Raw genomic sequence first — 27766 nt, forward strand, 5'->3', positions numbered from 1 at the left:
TGTGGGGTACTGGGTACATTAACCAGGAAATAAACCTTTAGATATTGATGTATTAAAATTGAAATTTTAATGGGATATTCATGAGAAATATAACAGGCATTTCAGAATGGAAATCTAGAACTTTGCTGTACAATACAGTATCCAAAAGCCACATGTGTCTAATTAAATTTAAATTTTGGTTTCTTTGTTGCACTAGTCACATTGTATGTGCTCAATAGCCACATGTGGTTAGGGGCCACTATTTGGAACAGTGTAGATAGTAAATATTTCTATCACTGTAGAAAGTTCTATTGGATATAAAATTAAGGATGAAGTTCAGTAGAAGAAATTTTGAATAAGATATCATTAGCAGAGAGGTACTCAGTATATAGAAAAATGAACAATTGAAAGTATAGCAAAAAACAAAAAAGAAAAAAAAACCATTTGGGAAGTCTAATTTATTATGCAGTATCAGAAAACAGTGCTTTGTTAAGTTGTTAAAAAGCAACACATATATTCAATAATTTTATTACTTATGCTTAAAGGCCACTAGAGGTAAAGGAGTCAGGAGAAGGAGAAATCATTATCTTCTTTATCAATTTAAGTCCAATGAGAATAGACATAAGATGAAATAATGAATAAAATAAAATGGTTATTTTTGGAAGTTTAATTTTAAGACGTTTAAATTCTATGTTTTTATTAAGATATTAAAGATGAACTCTGAGCTCTCCTTTGACTAAAAACTTAATCCTGAACTTTAACAGAGAAGAGGGGTTTGCCTGTGCTTTCATAGTCTTCCTTGTTGTAGCTCCTTCTCTGTGATGCCAGTAAAGGTTTGAGAAAAATTCTTCTCTATGCCTTGGTACAATCCAGTGATTAAGAGATTATGTCTCAGAGGACTACAAGACAGCAAAGTTGATTTTCATTTTTCAGTTAGATGATTCCTAGATTCAGCAACTATTTTTTGTACTGAATGATTATAAAAACACCAATATGGATTAAGCAATCTAATATGAAAATTAATATTTTATACTTGTCAAGTATTTCTTTAAATAGTTTATAGTTCACCAGTTGTTAGTTTTGTTTTTTAAAGCATGTAAATATGACCAAAATGTATTTGTGTGTGTGTGTGTGTGTGTGTGTGTGCACTGCTTTAGTTAGAAAATAAACTTGTATTGCTAAATCATAGTTCAAAAATGGATACTCAAAAACCAAGCATTATAAACAGAATAGAAATTAAAACAGCTGTTATTTCTGGTGTCAAGTTGAGCAAAGGTATTTTTTTAATTCTCAGCTCATCTACCAATATTAAAGGTTTTCTCCTGCCTTTTTTTCCCTTCTTTGGTTGTCAAATAGGCATTTGTTTTTATTGAATTATTTTGATGTTGATTCTAGTTCTCTCCTGTCTCTAGAGAATGCATCCTGACCTCCTGGCCCTCCTTGAACTCCTTATATGAAGTTCATCTCCAGATTGTCCATCTGGTAGAGGAGGCAGCCTAAATTCTGCCCCAGATGTGGTGTTGTTATTGCTCTCAGCCCCAGCTATTTATAGATCAGCTGAAATATTCATACTTCATAAACTGTCATAGTCCCTTAAGAGGAGATTTCTCAAAATGCACATTCATATTTTATAGTTGGACTAATGAGCTAGTTATCTCAACTGCTCATTAGAGTCCTGAGCTAAAACAAAGAGAATATAAAGTACCTTTTCCACTAGTCATGTATTTTTACATAGAATTGGGACTCTATTTTCAATGAGCAAAAATACTCTTCATATAGTCCTCATGATTTGAAAAAAAAATTAAGACAGAAGATACCTTGATAATGTTGTGAAGGGATCTACATATTTTCTTATTCTAACTCTGATTTTCCTTCATGAGCAATTAAATTGAATTCACCCTATTTTTTTGGCTTATGGTGATAACTGATGGCTCTGGGATCACAGTCCTTAAATTCTGGCATGAGAGACATTTGGGCTTCTCTGTCTGGGAGCAGATGTAAGACAGAGCACAGCTGTGTGATGCATGTTCTCAACAGACATTCATTTCTGTGAGTGGCTTTTTCCATTACAGGAGAGTTGCATTAATTCTTGATGACTTCTCTTAAATTTGGGTTGTTGACTCTTGAAGCTAGATTTCCTATTTCTCCCAATATATTTTCAAGAATGAAGTTTACTGCCCAGCTCCAGTGGCTCAGTGGTTTAATGTTGATTTATGAACCAGGAGGTCATGGTTCAATTCCTGGGCATATGCCGGCTCAGTCCGCAGTGGAAGCATATATGAGGCAGTCAATCAATAATCCTCGTCATTGATGTTTCTCTCTCCCTCTCTCTCTCTTATCCTCTCTGAAATCAATAAAAATATTTTTCTAAAAGAATGAAGTTTATTTAATGCATCTCCCCAACAAATTTTTATAGGCAGTATTTGACATAGCCTGCACTTTTTAAAAAAAATATATATATTTTATTGATTTTTTACAGAGAGGAAGGGAAAGGGATAGAGAGTTAGAAACATTGATGAGAGAGAAACATCAATCAGCTGCCTTTGCACACCCCCCCACTGGGGATGTGCCCACAACCAAGGTACATGCCCTTGACCGGAATTGAACCTGGGACCCTTCAGTCTGCAGACTGACGCTCTATCCACTGAGCCAAACTGGTCAGGGCTAGCCTGCACTTTTTTTTTGAGAGGAAACATGACTCTTCAAGATGATAGCTTCTAAATTTATCTTAACCAATCATATAAACTTTAAATAGAAATAATATCAATGTTCACAATATTCAAAGTACACATGAGGGCAATAGGGAAATTTCACTGTAGATGCTCAGGAAAAGGGCATCTCTTGCTAGCAGAATCACCATTTGCCAGCTCTTAGGTAACAACAAGTGGGTAATCAAATTATATGCCCCCAAAACTGTTCCTGAAAACATTCCTCCTAACTGGTAAAATTGCTATGCCTCATTCACTTTTCCTAAATACCTTTAATTACCATTACTAAAATCATTTAGCTTTCTAGGTTTTCCAAAGGACATGTACCATTTATTAACTAAGTGGCCTTAGACAATTTTTATATAAAAAATAGGGATGCCCCAACCTGCAGAACTATAATTAACAGGAATAATAATGACAATTTTATAAGCCACTTAACAAAATCCCCGAGGATGCGAAGAGGTGCATAATAACTGCCATCTGTCTTTCCTCATCACTAATACTCCTATTTCAGGGCAGATATAAACTTGTGCATAAGCTTAATTGGAAACATGAAAAAACTGCTGCCTGACCCATACCACTCACTAAAGCTTGAAGTCATCTTTTGGCTGTCAAATCGATCATGTAGACATCTTGGTGTCAGGTATAGTGACTAAATCATTTCTCACACAGGAACCACCTCTTAAAACAGAGCCTTACACATATAAAGCAAATAAAGGGTTTTCTCAGAATTAACCAATGGTCTCATACCCATGGGTTTTACATTTTTGTCCTAGGTGCCATGAGGAGTTCATTAAAATTAAGGGTTCTTTATAAAATTTTAAAATAAATTTAGGTAACTTAGATGTACGCACTCAATTAGAATCAGTGCTGGGAGCAGTGCTAAAGGCAGCAGGCTAATGAATAGTCTAGGGAAAAAAATAAGTGGGCCTGAACACAGGCAGTCGGCTTGGAGATAGTAGAGTTACTGAACTTGAGACATAGTTCAGAGTTAAATCAACTGAAATTTGCTGATTGCTTGAATATAAAGGATACTGGCCATAAGTTTGTAAAATTCTGCCTACGTCTTCAAGAGTAAACAAATAATATAATTAAGGACAATAGACCAATTTATTAGCAATGACATGGAGAACAAGTTTAGCCTTCTAGTGATTGTTAGCAATTTCCAGTGGTTTCATATAAAAGCTTTGTGATCGAGACCCTCTTAATAGGCTGTGGGAAGCTTTGTTATATGTACTCTCCTGAGAATGTTAAGGAGGCATTTAGTTATTGGGGTAAACTCTTTATATGGGAGGCATAATTTGCCAATTTTATGGTATCATTACTACTAGCTATAGACAAAAAAAAATTAGCTAAATTCAAAGGATGGAACCTAGACTATGAAATGCAATAAGGAAATATTGGGGCAGAATAGGAACAAATGGATTGGAATTGGTGACTAAAACCTTTGACTAAATAAAAAATTTTAATAGGTCTATTCTGAATATAACTACCTCTTTAAGAAGTTAACATTCTAATAAATGTGGACTTTGGCAGCAAATAAACTAACATATATTTTTTAAACCATTAAGCTTTCAACTAAGTTTGATGGTAGATAAAAAAAAAAAACTAATGCTGTCTATTTGTGTGTTGGGTGACTTTTTGGTCCATTTTTTTCTCTGTCCTCCATGTATGTTGATTGTTACTATTCACTGAGGTGATGTTAATAAAAACAGCCAGTCGAGGGATGGGTTTAGCTGATGGTTTTGCTGATCTGGATTTAAAAAGGAATTGATTTTGTGGGATGGACTGGATAAATACCTTTCATTCCTCCCCCTCTCCCACATTTTAATGTGTTCACAGATCAACTGTGGGCAGGAAATATGAGCTCCTTCACAGGACTTTTAACATGGATAAATAACACTCGTTAATAAATAAAAACGATCTGACATTTACTACCGAGCCTCACTCTTATTTATGATTTTTGGCTTTAGTTCAAAAAGCGTGTGATCCGCTCCTCCCGGGAAGATGCTGTCTTCCCTAAACCGCCGCTCTAATCTCTCTTCACCTGGTGTGGGACGGATTTTCTGTGCTTCGGTTCACTGCAAAGTGTTAACATCTGTGCGAGTCTCTCCTCGCCTCACTGCTTATCAGGGCTGCCTGGTGGATTTCCACGATGGCGAGTTGTGCTTTCCTCCTGCCATTTGCCACTGACAGTGAACTTAGGAAACAGTGTTCTCCAAGGTGCCAAGAGTCTTGGAAATTGTGCCTTTGAAAAGTGTTCCGTGTTGGCTTCAGCAGGACTTCTCAGGACGGGAAGCAGCACAATGACAGACCCAGTCTCCTGTTACACAGCCCAAGGCGTAGGTACATGTTCGTATTTCCTAACATGGGCACTTTGGTGGATTGACTGTGTTGATGGTTGTAGTTAATGGCCTCCATGCATGTCTTGTAACTTTATGTCACCTCTGATGTGGCTCAGAACCCACTACCCTGAAATATGGCACCTGGTTATAGTGATTATGTAAAATGAAGGATTTGAGAAATGACAGGTGCAGAGAGGGCTCTCTGCTTCCCTCTTCTCCCCTGAAGCAGGTCATACGTTCATCTTTGAGAGATGCCCTCCCGAAACCCAGAGGAAAGATACACCCTTATCTCTGTAGATGAAGAGTTGCTGGGAGGAATCCGAATGAACAGACTTGCTAAGTTTCCCCAGGTGAATTAACCTCAGTTTATACCCTCTCATCCCATCCCATTCTCCCCATGACTTTGCACTTTTCATCAAACCTAATATAAAAATTCTCAGGTTTAACCGTTCTTTCAGCTCTTCATTTCCTTAGGAGGTCTCCTGTGTCACATAAAACTCACCTTAAATGAATTCGCAGGCCAGCTCAGTTAGCAGGGCCCAGCCAGAGAACCTAGGGGAGTAATTGGGAAAATAATGTTCTCCTCCCCTAACCTCATACTTGGAATCTAGGATAACTATTACTTTGACAAACAGGCTGCAGCAGAGTATGGCGTGCCACTTCTGAGATGGGCCAATAAAGGACTCACACATTTCCATTTTCTCTACTCAACCTCTGTCTGTGACACAGGGAAAAGCTGGGGCTAGATGGTTGGAAGATGGAAGACCACCTGGATCACAGATTAGAAATCCATGCCAAGACATCCTAGATTAACAGCACTGAATGCATCTGCAAGGTGCACAGACCAATGAATAAGCTAAGCCTAGACTAGATCAATATCACCACCCAGCTCACCCATTCACTCCTAAACAAAAATAAATGTTTATTATCATATGCTGTCGAGGTCATTTTATGTATGAAAGAAAACTCCTAAAGAGACTTAATATTAATAATGGATATGAGCCCTAGCTGGTTTGGCTCACTGGATAGAGCGTCGGCCTGGGGACTGAAGAGTCCCGGGTTTGATTCCGGTCAAGGGCATGTACCTTGGTTGCAGGCACATCCCCAGTAGGGGGTGTGCAGGAGGCAGCTGATCGATGCTTCTCTCTCATCAATGTTTCTAACTCTCTATCCCTCTCCCTTCCTCTCTGTAAAAAATCAATAAAATATATTTAAAAAAAAAATAATGGATACGAACTATCACACAAGTGCCAGGGCAATATGAGCCTTAGGAAACTTGACTTTACATTTTAAGTCTGGGATGTATTAATAACTCTATTGCTAATATCTAAAACTTCTTTCTTCCTCTATGTTACTTATCTTTAAAATTCTCTATGTAAATATGGGGCTGGGGTATGGAAAACCCAATATATAATTAGAGTCAGTTTGTGACTCTGGGATCTCTTGCCTCAAGAAAATGCCCTGTCTTTGCTGAAGCATTTGTTTTCTGGTCTCCAGGGCTTTATGGCACTGCTGATGCCCTGGTTTTCCTTCAAAATATTTATTTTGATGGATTATTTTATAGCCATCAACTTTTCAACAAATTGCTACTAGTTAAACATAGCCCTAGGGAACCCAGAGACACTTTCAAACTTTCTTGTTTAATCTTCATTAATTACACTGAGAAAGCTCCAAATATCATAAGATGTATAATTCATACGTGCAAAAGTAAACACTAGCCATATCTTAAAATTTAAATGACCTTCATTATATTATCAAGCCAATATGATTGAGGCATATGCCATCATGCTTTTTAGTCAACAAAGTTTTACTGAAAAATTATGTGCCTGATATTTTGTCATTATGGTAGTTAAACATTAAGTACCCGTATACATTCTTATTGAACATAGAAATCTAACCCTCTCAAAAATAAGGCCCAAATGATTTTTGGATACTTTTTGTCTTATCATGTGTTCATCCTTAAATCTCCTACAATTTGAAAAATACCACTTGTCTATGGGATGATAGAACTTCTACTTCTTTTAGTCTTGTAGCAATAGATATTGTTTGTACCTGGATTGCTATATACACGTAGAGACTCAATAAATACCTGAATGAATAATTTCAGTAAAAGTTTTATCCTACTAGGCATCAATAGGTTTAACTTTTGATTATAGATATGCCATTACTAATGTAATCTTGGTGCTAAAATCTATACCACAGAGGAGGGAATAAAGGGACAGGTGTTACCAAGTTTCTAAATGTTTTTTAATGCACAAGTCTATTTTCCTTACCTTAGTAGTTTATATTATGGTGTGTGCCGATGCCCATCTTATGATTGTTGTGCAAAAAGAAAACAGAGGTCTATAAAACCACCACCATGCAATGTAAATACAACAAACTGTTTATTTGCAGGGAGGGGATTTACAAGCAGAGAAGTAGCAGGGCACACCTAATCTCCCAAGCTTAAATCACCCTATAGACACGCTTAACCTGATAATATTTGAACAGGACATACCATGGAAAATGTTCCAGTAAAGGGCCCTCACTTCCATAACTCTAGATATTTATAGTAAGAGGAGATTAAGACACATATAAGCAATTATGTAATGGTAGCGCTTCCCAGGACAGTAAAGGGCCTTGTGAGATAAAACCCTTCCTTGCTCAGCCTGTACTTCCATTAACCTACATAAGGAGTGTTGAATCACCCCTTTAAAAAACTACAGGACAGGTGAGAAATTAGCCTCTAGCATCAACTGGTTTATTCTCTTTTCAATGACCATAGGATGAAATCCCCCTTCTATTTGTAAACACAGCTTTGACCATCTTACATGAAATTATATAAGCACATTGTACGATTTTAGGTGATTGCCCAGTGTGGATCATGCAGGAGGCAGCTGATCAGTGATTCTCTCTCATCATTGATGTTTCTACCTCTCTCCCCCTCTCCCTTCCTCTCTGAAATCGATAAAAATATATTTAAAAAATGTAATCATTATGGTTATATCCATAAAGTCAATATCAATGGCAGAATGTCCCACCCCTTTATATCTAGATATGATTAATTAAAATTACTAGTACTATACCCCATGGAAATTCAAAGCTGTCCTTAGGATTTATTTCAATTCTTGGGGCTGACTACCTTCTTTTTACTCCATTGACTTTTTAGAAAGAGTGGAAGGGAGGGAGGAGGGCGAGAGAAAGAGAGAAACATCAGTGTGAGAGAGACACAATGATTGGTTGCCTCCAGCAGCAGCCCTGACCTGGGCTGGGGATGGAGCCTGCAACCAAGGTATGTACCCTTGACCAGGGATAGAACCTGATACCCCTCAGTCCATGGGCTCTAACCACTGAATGAACAACCAGTCAGGGCTGATTACCTTCTTGATTCTTGACAAGATAGTCCATTTTTTTTGTAAGTCACAAAACTGTGGCCCTTTTTATTTTATTTTATTTTATTTTTTTACAGAGCCAAATTGTACACCAAATCATATAAAGCATTTATTAGTGTACCAGGCTTTAGTGACTATTTGGTTACAATGACCTCCTAAATAGGGAAGTGTGTACACTATAACAATCAAATTACTTAAAATTCAGCACCATTCACCCTTGGTCCTTAAGTGTTCTGAGTGTACAGTAAAGAGGAAACCACTGGTTATTTCTCCATGTAGTCCTGCATATAGCATACTCTTTTTAGATCTTTTCTTTTTCCATCTTCTTTCATGATCTCTTTTCTCTTCTTCAACATTTCAGAAGCAAATAAATTGATCTCCTACTCTTATAAAGAATATCTTGCTCATATTTCAGAGATTTATTAATGTATTTTCCAAATAAATACATTTCTTCTAAAAAATAATTATACTAGGTGCTAAAAATATTTGTTGAATTTAGATATTCAATAACAGAAATTGAAAACTACAGGCTTTCTGACATACTTTCTAATCCTCATAATAACCCTGTTAACTAAATTATTATCCTTGTTTTTCCTTTGAGAACACTGAGTCACAAAAAGATAAAAATTACTTGCAATGTATCTGATAATCCGTAAATGGAAGAGAACATTTTAATGCTAAATAGCCTGATCCCTAATCTTTCCTGCTAATAATTAAAGATTTGTGCAGAATTTGTTGGACTTTGAAAGGATTTTAGAATGAAAATAAAATTTAGAGCACAAAGATGAATAAAATATAATATTTATAGAGCAGAGAAGATTGTACTATATCCATTTCAGAAGTAGAGGATGTTTAGTGCATACTAGAAATATTTCTTAGTACCTTCGTTAAACCTACAAATTTACTTTTACCACTTGCTTTTGATGGAGAACCCAGACACGGGATTTAGTGCTTGTGCTCTATTTGAAACAGCCACCTGAGAGGTTGTCACTCAATCCTGTACACTGTTTAACTCTAAGAAAGATTGCCCAGTTGAATAATCTATAATAATTTTAAGGATTTTATTTTTTAAATTCTTTCAAATTTATTAGTAGTTTAAAACATAACTAATAAAATTAAAACAACTATCTCTTTTGTTTTATTTTTTAAAAATTAAATGACCCTTATGAAGTGTAGACACATCTGACCCTGAAAATTATGGCCTTCAGGTTTTAAAATGCTTAACAGCTAGCACTCCCATACTGCTGGCATTTTTGGAATAAACGCTCATATATGATTTTTTAAAAAATGCTTAGCAGCTAAAATTCCATGTTATGTTATACATATGTTAAGAAATACATAACAATTTAAAGGACAAAACATTGAGTTGGAGTAAGATCTTCAGTTGCATAATTGCTTTGAGGTTTATTTTGTTCCTCAACTTATTTTTTCCTCCTTGATCTAAGCTGTGCACACAACTAAAATAAGCTTAGAACTTCCATAATAGATACATATGCTAGATTCAATGATGAACTGAAGGACAAATGTATACAATAGTGTCATTAAGCTGAACCCTGGCGAATATCATTTATGTAGAGGGGCTGCATAATGCATATAGTCAGTGAAAGATGTATGTTTTAAGATGAGTAAGAGTTTACTACTAACTAACATGTTTTGAAAGCAGTAAAAATTGGTGCATGATGAATAACTGCTGAAGTAATGGCATACTTCACAATTGGAACCCACAGAAGTTGTATATTTTTTAGCTCACAGAAGTCCTTTTTTATGTTAAAAATTTACTACTGCTTTGAGTATTTTTAAACAATTAATATTTGTGGTCACAAACTTTCTTCAAAACATAAACCTCTCTATATTTAATAAAGGAAGAGCTTATAGAAAAAAAGAGCTTAATAAGGTAAATGGATTCTAGGGCTATTAAAGACAGAAAAATGTTCAGATATGTCAAATTTATCATGTTCTATTTCTAGAGTTTGAGAGAATTCAAAGAATTTTCACTGGGAGCATTCTTAATGAATTGAAAAGAAAATTTAGCATAAGTGAAAATTGCATAAATTTTATTAATAGAATTTCTATGATTAATAGAATTTCTAACATTTTCAGGCAGCTTGTTTTTTTTATAAGCTATAAGTTAAAATTAATACAAATAATTAGGAGGAAAGACTATTTTATACTTTACATGATCATGGGATAGAACTTAGCTTCCATTTATAATTGATCCATGTCCTTATCTTAATTTATTTATATATGTAATGGATTATTAACTTGATATACAGATTATCTATATATATAAAACCCTAATATGCAAATAGACCAAATGGCGGAACAACCAAACAACTGAACAACCAAACAATAGGTTGCTATGACGTGCACTGACCACCAGGGGGCATGTGCGGAACATGGTGGGCATTGGCCACAGCGAGATGGTGGAGCAGGTGAGCAGGGGCACCAGACCAAAGTGGGGTGCTGGTCGCTGTCATCAGGGTGAGCCACTGGTGGTTACTGAAAATTCTTTGCTCCCATGCACTGCGGTCCCATTGGTACTTGCACCTGCTGCCGGTGCCAGCCCTGCTTGCATCTGCTGCTAGTGCCAGAGCCACCACTCACACCCTCGCACCCACTGCTGCCACCAGCCCCAATCGTTCCACACCCTCGGCAGGTGTGAGTGGGGCCAGAGCATCAGTGCTTGGGAGTGGCAGCGGAGGCGGGGCTGCCAGCAGACAGGGGACCGGGTGGGGGCACAGAGGATGGGCTGAGACCCATCCCTGTGCCCACCACAGCCTCACGGCCCACAGTTCCTTTCAAGTTGCATAAATTAGTGCACTGAGCCCCTAGTATAATATAATAGAAGTTTCTGATTTATAACACTTTCATGATAAACATATATATATTTGAATATTGGACATTCTTTTTTTTTTAAAGTAGGACACAGGTCATGCCTTGTTAGTCTTTCTTTTTTTAAAATATATTTTATTGATTTTTTACAGAGAGGAAGGGAGAGGGATAGAGAGTTAGAAACATCGATGAGAGAGAAACATCGATTCAGCTGCCTCTTGCATGCCCCCTACTGGGGATGTGCCCGCAACCGAGGTACATGCCCTTGACCGGAATGGAACCTGGGACCCTTTAGTCCGCAGGCCGACGCTCTATCCGCTGAGCCAAACCGGTTAGGGCTGGGCATTCTTAATTAGGTTTATGTGTGTGTGTTGTTGTTGTTGTTAATTCTTACCCAAGGATATTTTTTTCATTGATTTTTAGAGAGAGTGGAAGGGAGGGGGAGAGTCAGAGAGAAACATTGATGTGAGAGAGACACATTGATTGGTTGCCACCCACATGCGTCATGCCGCGACCCAGGGCCAGGGATTGAGCTTGCAATAGAGAGCCTGAAACTGAGGGTACATACCCTTGACCTGAATCAAACTTAGGACCCTTCAGACTGAGGGCCGACACTCTGACCATCTGGCAAAACTAGCTAAGGCTCTTAATTTGTTTTCCTAGAGATTTTCAATGTAAATACAATTCATGTAGCTATAAAGACATGAAGATATGGATATAAATTAGGACTATTACCAAAATAGGGTTTAGAATACTTAATTTACAAATGGATAATTTTCCTTTTAAATAGCTTTTATTTTTAAATCCCTATTTTATTTTTCAATGGAAGTGTAATTACTTTTATGCCTCATTGACAGAAGTATATCTCAACCAGATTTTTTATAAAAGATCAATTGAAACATTATAGCATAATGTTATGAGTAGTGTTTCATCATCAAAAAGATGTTTTAAGAAAATAAATTTGGTATTTAAAAGAATAACTATAGGACTCTCTGGTTCATGATCAATCAGCTAAAGATCTTAGGTGAATAAATTGATATAACTAGGCTACAATGTTTTATGGATAAACTGAAGCATAGCGTGCATCTACAATCACCAGACTCAGTGGAAATGTTACAGTTCTTTACATGGCATTTTATTCTACCTTTAGCAAGACCAGCTGGTATTTTAGAACTAGAGTTGTGATCTTTGTAATCTCATGGGAGATTTATTTGTTTGTCAGTTTAAGACTGAATGTGAAGTGTACAATGGAGATGTTAACTCTTGCCCCACATGGGTATGTGAGAATTAAATAAGACTATCTTACGTAATACAGTGTGTGGTATTCATAGCTCTCATGCTTATCAAGTGCCTACTGTTCCTGATAAGAAATTAATATTTAATAATTTATAGCTATATTAATTATTATCAATTAATAACCGCATGTGTGATAATTCAGTATGTGAGAGGTATGGTTCTATAATGCTTACTAAAGCAAGAAATCTAGCTCAGCACTGCTCACTTCTGCAGACCTTTCGAAAGCATGGTATAATCATTGTTTTTTTATTATTCAGTAAAAATTTTCAGCTTCTTCCAGTTTGGGCTATAGGGATAGGGATAGTGGTCTCTTTTATGAGACCAGCAAAAAGTTACTAAATTTAGGTGCTTCTTCTACAAAAATAACATTTAAAGAGCATATTTTAAAATAGAATGTAGAGTTTAATGTTATTTTTGTAGAAGATAAAGCATGCATACACTATATATGCCCAAGGAAAGACTGGAATTATATTGCCTGGATAATAGCAATGATCATATGTAGGTGGGTAGAATGTTTTCATATGCAATATTTTTTAATATAAAAACACAATTTTTATGATAAACATTTTCATATTAAAAACAAGTTAATGGAGAGAATTTTAAGCAGCTTTTCTAAATTAGAAATATGTGAGTTTTTCATTCAAAGTTCCTCACTGGAAATATCAGGAATTACAGTTAAAAATAATACTGTTTTAAAAGTTTAAATCCTCCAACAAAATTACATTTAGCCTTTCCCATTTAGTACATGATAAATTTCCAATAGCAGGGAAATGTGATTTATTATTAGCTCAAAGAGTAATCATTATGATTTGCGTTTAAAAACCTTACTTAATGAATTCTTGATTTGCATTAAACTTAATAATTTGTTTTAAGTCTTGGGTCAGTGGATTTATGCTAATACACAAAAATGAATTAAATGTATTGCACAGATGATAATATCACAAAATTGTTTGTTTGTTTTGTCTATACCCCATTGTAGGTGTTGAATGGGAAAATGCCTTTCTGATCATCCCGAAATATCAGTTCAAAGATATAGTGTATTTTACGGAATAAAAGGCAAAGGTGCCATGAATTGTATAAATAATTAACTTTCCACCCATTCTTTGAACTCTTTTAATTCAGACATCTTAAAGTTTTTATTTTCTTTCTCAATGTCTGGCACAATGCCTAGCTTATATTAAACAATTAATCTTTCTCAACAAAGAGCAAGAGAAAAATTACATGGAAATAATATTTTCATAACATTTAAGCCACATATCCTGTGGCATCTCTTTAATTAAGAATACTCTTAAGACACATATTGATGTCTAGGGACAATTTATTCTGGGAAAAGAGTAAATCGCAGATATCAAATCAGTAGTTGAAACTTACAATGCAGTGGGTATGGTTTTTCTTCTGCTGTTAGCATCTTTTCTGGTGACTTCACTGAGCAATAAGAGATGGTGTAGGTGTATTTTTATGCTTTGTTGAACCCCAGACTTAAAATTTTCTACTAATTATTTTTTCTTTATTTTGGGTGATCCCTTTTAAAACTATGGGAATCAATTTTCCTCATGGTCACAGCCTCTGGGGACTTGAGGTATCACTAGCAAGTTGCTTCTTCTCGGATATCCACCATTGCAGTGCTTTCTTGCTTTACCATGATGTGGGGCCACCATATTTTGCTCATGAAGAGCACCGACTGTTTTGATAATAAGTACTATTCTGTGGATTACTCATTTTGAAGGTCAGCCAAATAAACTTCATTTACTTACTCTATGCTGCCACTTCAATCCATATAAATTATGTATTATAGCATAACTAAAGAGCAAAATGTTGACTTCTGGTTGTCAATATTTTAGGCATGTACTTCAACAGGAATTTTTATGAGAAGATTCCTTACCAAATCTTTGTGGTTTTTTAGCCAATATAATGCAGTGGGTTGCAATTGTTGCAAAATTGGCCATAGGAATAAAATGTGTTTGTTGCCTCTTTTTTATCAAAGGGTGTATATATATATATATATATATATATATATATATATATATATATAACATACATATATATGAAACATAAAGAAAATAATTATCTTCTATTAAGTCTTCCCCTTTCAGACCACTATAAGATAGCCCTAAGTATTACTAAGTATTATATAAGAACTAACATAATAAATAGTATCAGAGAATGCATATAAATAATATTCTCAATTTAGAAAATATTATTTCCATGTAATTTTTCTCTTGCTCTTTGTTGAGAAAGATTAATTGTTTAATATAAGCTAGGCATTGTGCCAGACATTGAGAAAGAAAATAAAAACTTTAAGATGTCTGAATTAAAAGAGTTCAAAGAATGGGTGGAAAGTTAATTATTTATAACTTAATTTTACATTACAATTGGATAAAGATTAAAGCAGAGCTGTTAATAACTTGTTGTGTCAGTGCATGTGATAATGCAAATAACTCTGCTTGTAGAGTTATGGAGGGCTTCATAGAAAAAGTGATATTTTAATTCCAAATAATTTGTCTCTGCCTTAGGACATACCATTTCTCACCATCTGCATTGCTACCATCACCATCCTAGATATCATCATGCATTGGCTAGGCTGTCTTCCTCACCCCTCAGCTGGTTCCCCTGCTTCACACTTGACTCTAGTCTAGAGTCTTCCTTATGAAGAAATGACCTTCTTAAAAAATAAGCCATACATCAGCCTCCAAAATTAGTAAAATATTTCATCTTTCATAGCTGCTCAATATTTTTGAATGAATGAATGAGCAGGAATTTGCCGCCGAGCCAATTAGAGAAGGACATACGAAGCTGGTGGATACACATGTAACAGATGGGACTTGTGAAAGTAGGAGAGATTTAAAATTTTATCAGATCATCTGAAATGAGCATTGACTGGTCAGAATAAATCCTCTGACCAGTGTGACCGGACATTGACCAAGCCATCATAGCAGTGAATGCCAGTTGAATATCAACCTAGTTGAGGAAAATGATGTCTTTGGTGATAAGGATAAGTTATTTTAACTGGAGTTTAAGTAAATGGTTGGGAATAGAGGACGATGAATAGAGAAGTAGAATCATTCCCAAGTTGGAGATTTTTATAGAAAATTTTAAGAGATCTGATTAGTAGCTATTTTCTCCCTATCCAGAAGGTTAACGGATTTTAATTTAAAAAGAAATCAATATATGTTCACATGTTCAAAATGCTCCTATCAGAAACACAAATTGGGTCAAGGTTGCAGTGGTATAGTTGTTTACAGCTTGAAAAGTCATGTTTTCTCTATCATATAATGTTAGAAACTTTTGGATTAATAGTAACAGAACCCAACTTGAACTGGCTTAAGCAAAAAGGAAAACATTTTTATAGGTCAATGTGCTTCATAGAACTCAAGGACAGAGATGCAGGCTGGGTCTCTGAACCAACTGGAAATAAAACACCAATTCTCTTTATTTTTCACATTGTTTCTCAGAGCTGGTCTGCTTCATCTTTCACCTTTCATGTAAGCTATTTTCCAGGATAATATCATAAAAATAGTATCACCAAAGTCTCTTGGGTTTATATGCCATATCTTCAAGCAGTGTCGGAATCCCCAAATCCAAAGTTATATTCCTAGAAAATGTCACTTTTTGGCTCAGGCATATTAGCTCTCTGACCTTGTACCAATTAGATAAAGCCGTGGGGGGAAGTAATGCAAGATGGATTGGAATACATGTCCTATCTAGCTGGGCAATATTGGAAGCAGGGTTACATTTTATGAGTGAGTCCGTAATGTGGAAGTTACAATCATAACCTCTCAGAAATGAATTGACCTAGGTATCTACTATAAGTGGACAATAAACTTCTGGGTTTTATCACCAACATCTGACTAGTAAAATGTCTTGCATCTAGTAGATGCTCAATAAACCTTTACTGGGTTGATCCACTTTATCATTTTTCCTCCACTACAGAGAGTACTGACTGGTATCATGAATATAGTGGGTAGCAATCTACTGTAATACTTCATAATGGAAAGTCTTTGTTATGTTACCTGGATTCGAATCCTGCATTTCCTTTTTAATAGATGCATGATCCTAAGTGAGCAATTTATCTTTCTATGTCTTAGTTTTCTCTGCTGTGAAATGTTCATTAGATATTACTAGTATTTCACGTCTATAATGGGTATTACATGAAAGGAATCATATGAAACACCTGGCAGGTTGCAAAGTATCTAATAAATGTCAGCTAGCATTATATTTGACACTACGTATTTTAGTTAAAAAAAGAAAATAAGCCGACAGAGTTTTAGTTTTTGTTTAAATTGTATTGGCTCTTAAAAAGTCCTAATAAAATTTTGCTTTCATTAAACAATTCAAATAAACACAGATAATTTTGACAGCACCAAGTTGAATGTTTTGAAGTTATCTTCAAACTTTGGGAGCTAATCCTGGCCAGTGTGGCTTCATTGGTTGGAGTGTGGGCCTGTGCACCAGCAAGTTGAGGGTTTGATTCCTGTTCAGGGTACATCCCAGGTTTTGGGTTTGATGCCAGGTTGAGGCTCATGCAGGAGGCAACCAATGGCTGATGTGACTCTCTCATATTGATGTTTCTCTCTCTCTCTCTCTCTCTCTCTCTCTCTCTCTCTCTCTCTTCCTCCCTCTCTGCACTCAGTGTGGCTCAGTGGTTGAGCATTAACCTATGAACCAGGAGGTCACAGGTCGATTCCTAATCAGGGCATATGCCCAGGTTGCAGGCTTGGTCCCCGATGATGGGCATGTAGGAGGCAGCTGATCAGTGAGTCTCTCTCATCATTGATGTTTCTATCTCTCTTTCTTCCTCTCTGAAATCAATAAAAATATATTTTTAAATGGAGGGCTAAATTTACTCTGTGTTTTTTAATCCACTAACTAAGAAAGTGCAATTTCTTACTTAGAAGTGGAGAGACTTGAAATTGATCAGGTACTGATACTTTAGTGAGAGAAGTGAGGTCTGTGAACAACTTTTATTTATTTTTTTTATTGTCTAAAATTTTACATATGTCTCCTTTTTCCCGGCTTGACCCCTTCCCACCAGCCATTCCCACCCCAGGCAAGCCCCCACCGCCCCAGTGTCTGTGTCCATTGGTTATGCTAATATGCATGCTTACAAGTTTTCTGGTAGCTGTTGTTTCAGTTGTCTTTCATCTTTACGCAAATGCTTGTTTGTGCACTACATCTTTCCAGAACTCATTTTCAACTCCTTGCACTTCTTAGTTGAAAATAAAAAAGATCAATAGAAGAAACTGTAACTTTTACAAGGAAGAGGTTTTTATGATTCATGTCCCCGTTTTCTCTGAGAAGAAACTAATCTCTTAGACGAAGCTATTTTGGGATTTCTATTCTCAGTGTACCACAATAAAGTCAACTTCAGGGAAGTTGCAAAGCCACCTCGAGGCATTGCTTTTGCAGGATCAATAACTCAAATGGGGCTTTAAGTTCTCAATTATAGAAATGATACCCAGATCCTACATGGCTAATACAGTACTACCTCCGGGCCCTATCCAGATTAGTTGATGAGATACTGGCTATCTATACTTAAATGTCTCTGCATAAAATATGTTGGAAATTAGATAGAACAGGGATCATTGACATTTTGTCTGGTGGACAGTGGACATGCTTTGAATGAGGAAATAGAGATGAATTTGAAATAAGTATTTTAATTGAGACAAAAAACTTCAAACAACTCATTAATTTGTAAAAAAAAAAAAAAAAGAAAGAAAACCTCTGATACGTTCACGAAATGACTCACTATGTGCATGTGCATAGATTTGCTTTAAAAAAATCAGCTGAGATATTTCATAATAGAAGGGATTTTAAAGTGAAATTAGTGCTTAGAAGAATCATTGGAAGGATGGAGAAATCTTCAGTCAACCTGTGAGTTCGCTGCTAGTGTTCAAAGAAACTAGGCATTTGGGAACAACTCTACTGACTGCAGACCTGAGCAAGCTGATTCCCAGGAGAACGGCCCAAAGACCTACAAAACCTCCTGTGTGCCGGAATCCGTGTAAGGCCTGATACCGCCTGAAGAATGGCTCCTAATCTCTTCCCCCTTTCTTATCTGACCTGAGTCCTCCCATGATCAAACAAAATAGGATTTCTGGGGGCAAGAATGTACGGAAAGGTAATTTCCAAACATCTATTGTTGTTAATGAAGAGGAGTGCAGAGAAGATGGTAGAAATGATGCCAGGATGCTGACATATGACCACAAGTTTGAATTTTTAATATGTATAAAGAATTTCTAATAAAGTTTAAATGATATTAAATATATTCCATTTTTGAAGACTGTATATAGGAGAAATGCTTGTACCTCGACCCCTCTATGTTTATAATGGCCTTAGTGATTTTTGCCATTTTTGTGATGATAAAGTCATTGGCTTTAAGTTTATTGCTTATATGGTCTTATGTCCATATTTCATCTTTCTGCATTTCTATTTATTCATTTTGAAAGTGGAAAAAATAATGCTAATTTCTTTAGACTATGATGAAGATTAATCACATCAATGCTTAGAAACTTCCACAAATAGTGAATGATGGATAAATTTTCAACTATTTCTACTAATACCTTTGTGGTTTCCCCCCCATTTAAACATTAGAAATGTTCAGTGTAGAAATTTGGAATACATGTGTAAAATCAAAAACTATTATGTGGAGTATTTATGATTTTAATGTCTATATGAATGAGAAAATAATAAAGAGAATTCAAAGAAGAGTAGTGTTCAGTTACTGAAATGTGGATAATGTGATTAAAACCACCAATAAAATACGCAGACGAGGCCTCAGCTCATCCTCTGCACTTTCCCTCTGCAGACATGAATTCTGTTCTTTATAATCATGCAAAAAATATTTATGCTATGTTGCTTGTTTGTTTAAAATAAAAGTCTTGAAATAGGCCAAGCAGGGGTGTATTCTTAATGCCCAAGTACACATCTCTATCCTCGCTCAATAATTGGCTGCCAGTGGAGGAGATTAAGAGCTTACTATAAAAAAGGCAGTTTTGATTTGTTATAGGTCCATCACTGAATAGATTAAGAAGAAATCAAAGATTAACAATTCCCCCACATTTACTGGATGATAATGATCTCTAACTCACAGTCTATGTGATAATGTGAAAACAACGTAACAGTAGGAAGTAAACATTATAATGCAAACTGCATTGTATTCTTAGCAGTCAGATTTGAGATATGTTTAAACACTGATAAGAATCCCATAAATATCTGGGAAATAGATTATTAGAACCAAGTAATTGCTTCTGGAAGAATAATAGCTTAAGCATTTGGATTAGTCTCATGATAATTATTGTAACTCTCATCATTAGTTTATTCATAGTGTAAACCTCCTGTGTTAGTCTTTCTTGATCTCAATTCTAAATTGGACTTTGAAATTGCCATACTATTTTCTGTTTTAACTTGTTTCCACTAGTAAAAATTTTAAAAATATCATATAAAAGTTATAAGTGTCTATACTAAAATATATAATTGAAACTGATATGGGTATTTTTGTTTTGTTTTGTTTTTATTTTAATGAGATAAATGAGCACATGCTTAATGACATTATTAGACATATTTTACCTCTGTGAACTAAATTAGAGCAATTCAATTACTAAGAATTTATTCAAGGGGTATTTATAGAAACTGAGCTAAATAGCTCTGAAGACTATCAAAGTTAAAGCTAAACTTTCTTTTCAAAAAATGTAAATATATCATTTTAAAAATTATATTTATTGTTGAAAGTATTACAATGTTCCCCTTTCCTCCCTCCAATGGCCCCCTGCACCACCCCTATCACCCTCACCCCTGCTTCTGCAGCCTCCTCTCTCTCCCACCCCCCAGGCTTCACCACTGTATTCTTGAATTCCCCTAAATGGAATTTTCCACTTCGGTGTTTTAAACTCAATTTTTCAAATAATAAATTTTATAGAATCATGATTTTTTTTGTAAGAAATAACAGTAAGTGTGTGTGTGTGGCGGGGGGGGGGGGGGCGGTGGTTGTTCTGACTCTGCTAAAATTTGCTTGAGTGGGTTGGTGGATGTTGAACATTTATGTCTCTTTTCTTCCTCTCATTTATAATATGAACCCTAAGGTTTTGCAAAATTTTCTTCAAGCAGAAATAGCCACAAGGAAATTTGTAGCATGCTTGTAATTCAGTAGAATAAAACAAAATGCAATTGGTAATAAGGCAACACATAACATTTACAAGCTGACTTTCCCTTGCTAATTGATTTTATGTCAATCTTGAGTTTAAGTAATTTTTCAGGGACTACAAATTAACTTGAATGATGTATGTATTATAATAGTTCTTTCTGCCCCATTCCTAATATAAATCATTAATTTTTCTTCAGTTTGGCATTGCTGGTGCCATTGGAAATGTGATTAAAACTAATCAATAAGGAGCTATACAGTAATCTTCTACATATATGAAGTCAAACTATCTGTTCTTAGTTGATTATTGAAAACAATTCCATTTTTCCAACATAACATGAAACACCTGTTTTCCAGGTTCTTATAAGAAAAGTAAACCTCAAACTCTTGGTTGTTTAGCTCATCAAAATTCTAGTTGTGAGAATTGAATTAATGGTAGAATGCTTAATGAAATTCATTTATATAGTTACCCAAAATTTCATTCTAAGATTGAGCTAGATTGTGAAAAGCTTTAATCTCAGTGTTTGGTCCTAAATTAATATTGCTTTCAATGAAAGGGATTTTAGGCTTATATTTTTTACTTACAGTGGCAGGTATTATGAATAAGGGCTCTATGAAACTCAAGGCCATATCTGTTGTTGCCAAGAATATCATTATAAAGACCTAGCAGCAACATATGTCTTAGAACTTAACTCTGGGAAAGTTGTTTCTCTCACAGGCAATCATTTCAGTTTTTTCTTTATAATACTGTAAATATCAATAACAAAAAATAAAAATGCATAATTTTCTTCATCTACTATGCATTGTGTTCTACTTTTGTAATGATTTACTATATATGTAATAATACATTTAATTTTCACATGAAATAAGTACTACTGTTATCTTCTGGACTATTCAGTTTGATGATTGATTCATATTATACTTTATTCAAAAAAGTTAAAACAACTAAAATACATGCATACTATAACAAAGTGAAATAGGAGTACCATAAAATTAGGGCAAATTAAAAAGTATATCAGTGAGAAAAAGAAGACAAAACCATGCTTTGTATTCATGTTCATTTTTCAAAAGATGAACAGAGACTGGCTAGTTATCAAACCCATTTCCCTTTTCTCTTTACTCATGGGCTACCCAGCCAACTACATTTCTCAGCTGCTCCTAAAGTCTCATGTGAACATGAGACTAAGGTTTGACCAATAAAATCTGAGGAGAAGTGAAGTATGGCAATTCAAACTCGAGCACTAATAGCCTCCTTTCTCATCGTCCATGCTTCATGTTCCTCAATCTGTTGGCTATATCTTTGCGCAAAGGGAAATCTCAAAAGCCAAGAATTGCAGATGGACAGATTTCTGTCAATACAGGTTCTTGAAGGTTGATGTACAGAAGGGGAAAATGGTGCTGAAATTTCCCCAGAGATCAACCAACTAGAGTCAAAACACAGTTTATTAAAAGTGATGCTTGCCCAGCTGGCATGGCTCAGTGGTTGAGCGTCAACCTATGAAGCAGGAGGTCATGGTTTGATTCTGGCCTGGGTTGTAGGCTGGATCCCCAGTAGAGGGCAAGCAGGAGGCAGTCAATCAGTGATTCTCTCTTATCATTGATATTTTTTCTCTTTCTCATTCTCCTTTCCTCTCTGAAATCAATATATATATATTGATGCTTGAATGTGGAAGCTTCAAAATCTTATAATCTGGCTGTTTATTGAATGAGTGTTAGGCTTAATTTAGGGACATTTTAAAAGCACACAGGAGTAGAAATAAAAAGTCAAGATTTTAGGCAATCCTCAGGAATATTACTTCTCTTACCTTAGCTTTTGTTAAATGTTAAGAATCAGAGATTTTATATTTTTCTCCTTGATAAGTCCCTAAATGCAAATATTCTATGCTTTTATTTAAGCAGAACTATGTGCATGTGGGAGGGTGTTTTGGTTAACATTTTTTATTGAAAGTTGAAAAAACTAAGGAGGAGATGTGTCCAAAATAGGATGCATGTAAGATAAGAAAAACCATGGAAATAAGACTTTTTTTCAGAAAATAACAAAAACACAATTCTATGTGCACTGCCATATAGAAACGAGTTGGGGACTGTGGTCTGGAAGTTATACAATATATTGGTTTCGTATTGCTGTGTAACAAATTACCATGCAATTAGCAGTTTAAAACAATAGTCACTCATAAGCTCCCAGTATTGCAGGTCAGAAGTCCATCATAGCTTGGATTGGTTATCTGCTCACAGTAACACAGAACTGAAATCAGATGTTGAGGAGGCTGAGTTCTTTTCTGGAGGTTTGAAGAAAATGTATGATTCTCAGCTCATTGCTTGTTGGCAGTATTATTTTCCTTGTAGTTGTGGAATTAAGGCCCCCATTCTTGCTACCTGTCAGGGGTCATATTCAGCTCCTACAGGTTGTCCACATTCCTTACCACGTGATCTCCTCCATATTCAAAGCTGGTTACAAAGAAGTTCCCTCCAGGTGTTGAATCCATCTCACACTTTGAATCTCTGACTTCTCTATCTCTGACCTCAAGCCTCATATTTAAAGGGCTCATGCAATTAAGTCAGGCCCACCAAGACACTCTTCCTATCTTAAGGTTAACTGATTTGGGACCTTAATTTCATCTGCAAAATCTTTTCATAGCAACACCTAGATTAATGTTTGATTTTAAAAAGGGAAGGAGTGGTACACTGCAGTCAAGAAATTTATAGGGTATCTTACAGTTCTGCCTACCACATACCATTGGGATGGCCAAAAGAGTTGGAAGCTGGAAAAAGTATAAAGTAATCTTTTTCTTGAGTCAATCTGTGAAGTATGGGGCACATTTGGGACCTACTTTTAGAAACTGTTGAGGATTGCTTGCTATGAATTCTCTAGTACTCTACAGTGATCTAATTCTCAGCCTTATTATTTTCTTAAACCTATCTTTTTTTTAAACACATACATTCAATCACTATTTACTTTTCAGATTATCCATAAACAATATTATATCTTTTGTGGAAAAAAGTTGGAGCACAACTATATTCTAAAAGAGGACTCCATTTCTATGACTTCATTTTTTTTCTGAGATTATATTTAAAAGTTGTGGTCTTACCAAGTGAAAAATGAATGATATAAAATTAGAAAGGAGTATTAGGTAGTCTCCCTTGGAGAAAGAAAGTACATAAATCATGTTTAGCAAAGGATATAGATTAAGCTCCTCTCTCAAAGTACTTTGAGAATGAGATAAGTAATTACCTAGTTAGCATAATTTAGCTTTTGGCTTTACTGGAGCAAACGATTGCACCAGAAAATCATTTTACTTCTATAGCCCTAGAATTCAATTAAAGTAATTATTAACTGGTGAATACTAATTATCAAAGCCACAATAAAATACAGTAAAATAAAATATTTAACTGTTCATATGCAGTATTGCTTAGAAATTATGTGAATGTTAACAGAATAAGAATAAAATAAATATAATTTTTAAAAATGTACTGGACATATACTTGTAGCTTTCAAGGGAAGACAGAAGAAACACTTGAAATGCTTATTTATCCCAGAAAAACACTGAAATTATATATCAGCTTAGAGTGTCTAGTGTCTTGTTCAATTTAAAAATCACAAAACTGCATGCCTCTGTAACATTGCCTTGAAATTAGATACTGCGAAGTTTTCAAGTTGAATGAGAGTTTTTGATTGATGGATGTGCAAAACATCATCTTTACATAATGCCTAATCTTTCTTCAGGAGTAGAATCATTTCAGCAAGCATTATGCTCTACTGGTAACTTTAGGGAAATAAAACTGAATTTAAAATTCCTAAAAGTTGTCATACATTTTAAAAAAATAAACACTCTGCAGAAAAAAAATCAATTAGGTTTTCCAGCATCTCTATGAACAAAGGAAGTGCATGACTCCTCATATAACAGCTTATTTTTATTGTGTGTGTGACACACACACACACACACACACACACACACACAGAATACATATTGGTTTATACTGAATACTAAAAGGACAATCCCCTATAGTATTCCTTTTTGGTTAAGCCATTTGTCAAAACAATGGTCTTCTTGTGTGGGCAATGTATTGCTTTTCTTGGGGACATAGACTTTAATACTGAGAAAAAATTAGGCTCTGATATGCTAAATAATAGTACAGGCATACCTCATTTTATTGTGCTTCTTTTTATTGCATTTCTCAGATGTTGTCTCTTTTATTTTTATTTTTTAAATATATTTTTATTGATTTCAGAGAGGAAGGGAGAGAGAGAGATAGATAGAAACATCAATGATAAGAGAGAATCATTGATTGGCTGCCTTCTGCATGCCCCACACAGGGGATCAAGCCCACAACCCAGGCATGTGCCCTGATTAGTAATCAAACCGTGACCTCCTGGTTCATAGATCTATGTTCAACCACTGAGCGGCGCTGGCCGGGCAGATGTTCTCTCTTTTACAAATTGAAGTTTTGTGGCAACCCTGAAAGAAGTGAGTTGAGTGGCCCCGTTTTTTTAAAAAACATTTGCTCACTTTATGTCTCCGTCACATTTGGTAATTTTTGCAATATTTCAAAATTTTAAATTATTTCCATATTTGTTGTGGAGATCTGTGATCAGTGATCTTTGATGTTACTATTGTAATCGATTTGAGTACCATAAACCGTGCCCATGTAAACAGTGGCCTTAATCAATAAATGTTGTGTGTGCTTTGATTACTCCACCAATCAGCTATTCTCCATCTCTTTCCCTATCCTGGGGGCTCCCTGTTCCTTCAGACACAACAATATTGAAATTGATAACCCTACAATGGTCCTTAAGTGTTCAGATGAAAGGAAGGGTCAATCAATTCTGCAATCTTTATTTTTGTCTTAATTTAAGAAATTGCCACAGCCACCCTAACTTTCAGAAACCACACTCTGATCAGTCTGCAGCCATTAACATCAAGGCAACATTATGATTTGCTGAAGGTTCAAATGATGGCTAGAAATTTTTAGTAATGAAATATTTTTAAACTGTAAACATTTTAAGACATACTGATATTATACACTTAATATACTGCAGTATAGTATAAACATAACTTTTATATGCACTGGGGAATCAAAAAATATTGATGTGACTGTCTATATTTTGATATTCACTTTATTTTGATGGTCTGGATCCTAATCCCCAATATCTCTGAGGTTTGCCTATATTTGGATGTCTTTGGAGAACTAAGTAGGAAATAAATATAAGGTCTAAGGAAAATGTCTATTCTTTAAAAAAAATTATCTCTGTAATTGAAATGTGAATATACCAATTTTGGGAAAAAAAAGCCTTTTTGAAACATCTTCAGAGAGTGATTCATTACCTCTATTTCAACGTAAATTATCTCTAACAATGTAATTTTCTTATAGTAATGACAGAGAATGCTTTAGTTTCATATATATATAATATATACATTTTAAATATATATTTTAAATCTTCCTTTTATGATTGATAATTACATTGCCAACTTAAAATGTAGAATGAGCCATATGTGAATATACCAGTATTCTAAAGATGGTTTCAGGACTTGAAGATATTTTGTGTGATAGCTACTAGACACTGGAGGTAAAGAAAAGCTAAAGACATCAAGGAACTAGGGCCTATGAACTACTTCACCAGCTATGGGACTGCCAGCAATTTGCTAAAACTCATTAACAGGTTTCCCCATTAGTCAAGTGGGGCAAGTGATGCCTCATGCATAGGAGTATTGCGGGTCCAGTTCACGTAGTCAGGAAGTAATTATTGAGTGCCAAATGACTCAAGGACTGTCATAGGTACTAGGGAGGTAGAAATGAGCTCAACAGATAAACTTTCCTGTCCTCAGGAGGCTTATATTCTAACAGGTACATTTATTGGTAAATATAAAGTCTAAGCACAGTGTCTGGCATATGTAATAGTCATTTAATAAGTGGAAACTATGATAATTTCCTTAGTTTTTAATAAGGATATATATCTTACAATAAAAACCTTTGCAAATCTAGAAAAAATTTTTATTGAGACAGAGCACATTTTCTTTCTTTTTATTCAGCACAGAGCAGCTCAGAATTTAGTTCCTGTTCCAAGTCAAGACTACATTTGAAATTATTAAAGTTTGGGTTCCTCATTTCTCATATTTATCATAACCATAAATTATTATGATAATTTCACTATAAAGCCACCTGCATGAGTAGGACCAGAAGAGAGAAGTTCTTGCAGATAACAAAGGGAATGGCAAGCCATCTTCTCTAGTGCCCTATCAGGTCTGTATCAAAATCATGTTTTGATGTCCTAAACACAGGAGCGAAATAACGATATTAACTTAGAAGGAGGCAAGACAATTCCTCGTTTGCTAAGAAGGTTAACACTTTCACACAACTATGACTTTTCTATGGTAATTAGCTTAGAATAATAGACTATAATTATTCATCATATAGATGTACAAGCCTGGCCTCACTAATCAAGATGAAATAAAGCAGACCACTTACTATGACTTTAAATCTTGAGTTTAAAATAACTAGCACTTTATTTTTTAAAATATTTTATTTATTTCAGAGAGGGAGAAAGAGAGAGAAACATCAATGATGAGAGAGAATCATTGATCGACTGCCTCCTGCAGGCCCCACACCGGGGATCTAACTGTGACCTCCTGGGTCATAGGTCAACACTCAATCATTGAGCCAGTCCAGCCGGGAACTAGCACTTTAAATGTTTTATGTTTGGTTATATTGGAAGGGCCCATTGGAAGTCTGGAGGGTTAATTTACATGTAAATTATTAGCATTTTAAAAACGTTTCATAAGAGATTATGTTTATTCTACATCAAGAAATATTCCAGGAAATAGGGCAGAGTTTATTTTTTTAATTTCAATTCTTTATTGTTTAGATTATTACATGAGTTTTCTTTTTCCTCCATTACCTCTCCCAGGCCACTCCCACCCCCCAGAGCATACCCTCACCCTCCTACTATCTGTGTCCATTGGTTATGCTCATATGCATGCATATAAGTCCTTTGGTTGATTTCTTACCCCTTCATTCCCTGCTTTCCCTGATAGGTTGTACAGTCTGTTCGATGATTCTGTCTCTGGTTCTATTTTTGTTCATCAGTTTATGTTGTTCATT

The sequence above is a fragment of the Myotis yumanensis genome, unplaced genomic scaffold (genome assembly GCF_028538775.1).
Source record: "Myotis yumanensis isolate MYYU_CA2020_CCGP unplaced genomic scaffold, mMyoYum1.0.hap1 SCAF_1, whole genome shotgun sequence".
NCBI classification, from domain to species: Eukaryota; Metazoa; Chordata; class Mammalia; order Chiroptera; family Vespertilionidae; genus Myotis; species Myotis yumanensis.